The sequence below is a fragment of the Arachis ipaensis genome, chromosome B07 (assembly GCF_000816755.2).
Source record: "Arachis ipaensis cultivar K30076 chromosome B07, Araip1.1, whole genome shotgun sequence".
Taxonomy (NCBI): domain Eukaryota; kingdom Viridiplantae; phylum Streptophyta; class Magnoliopsida; order Fabales; family Fabaceae; genus Arachis; species Arachis ipaensis.
This window is the reverse complement of record NC_029791.2, coordinates 8,691,486-8,692,432: the sequence shown is the minus strand read 5'-3', so window position 1 is coordinate 8,692,432 and position 947 is coordinate 8,691,486.

The window sequence follows — 947 nt, the reverse complement described above, 5'->3', positions numbered from 1 at the left end:
AATTGAGATATATAGGTTAACTTTTTATATGGTGGATCCTATATATAGAGAGAAGTGTTTATGTTATTGTTGTGTGTGAGTATTTTATCTATTTATATACTTACAAAAATATTTTCAAACTTTATTAACTTCTATCTAACTTGAAAGACCGAATTCTTCACTATTAAAAGAGTGAGCCGCCTATATTACAAAGAAAACCACAAGTCATTAAATGTGGATCTATTCATATCATAACACTCTTCTTTTAATGTCTATTTAGGATTATACTTCGTTAAAATCTTACTAAATAAAAATTCAATAAAAAAATTTAATAAAAAAAAAGAGTATAATATCCTTCGTGATAAGGATTACCTCATTAAAAATTTTGTCAAGAAAAATCTAATAGGGATACAAACATGACCAAAGAAAAAAGATTACAACCTCCCCATCTTGTTGACATTATTTAATATCTCAAAATCGATGCATCATAATGTGATGTACCAATCTTTTAAAGTAGAATTTTGGAAGTGATTTTGTAAATAAATCTTCCAGATTATTAATTGAGCGGATTTGCTGGAGATCAATTGTTTCTTGATTTTGAAGGTCATAAGTGAAGAAGAATTTGAGAGAAATATACTTTATTCTATCACCTTTGATGTATCCACCCTTATGTTGAGCAATGTATGCTGTATTATCATCAAAACAGATGGAGCTATTTTTCAATCAGTCAGTCCACATGATCATGTAATATATTAATTAAACTCCGAGCCAAAAACACATGCAACTTGCTTTATGTATAGCTAGTATTTTGTTTTTTCACCGTGACCATAGGTTAATTTATGGTCACGCAAAAAAACAGTGACCATAGATAAGACTATGATCATGATTTTCACCGTGGCCATAACCTTCTATACATCGTGACCATAGCCTCTATGGTCACCTTTTCATCTATGGTCACGGGTTTGACC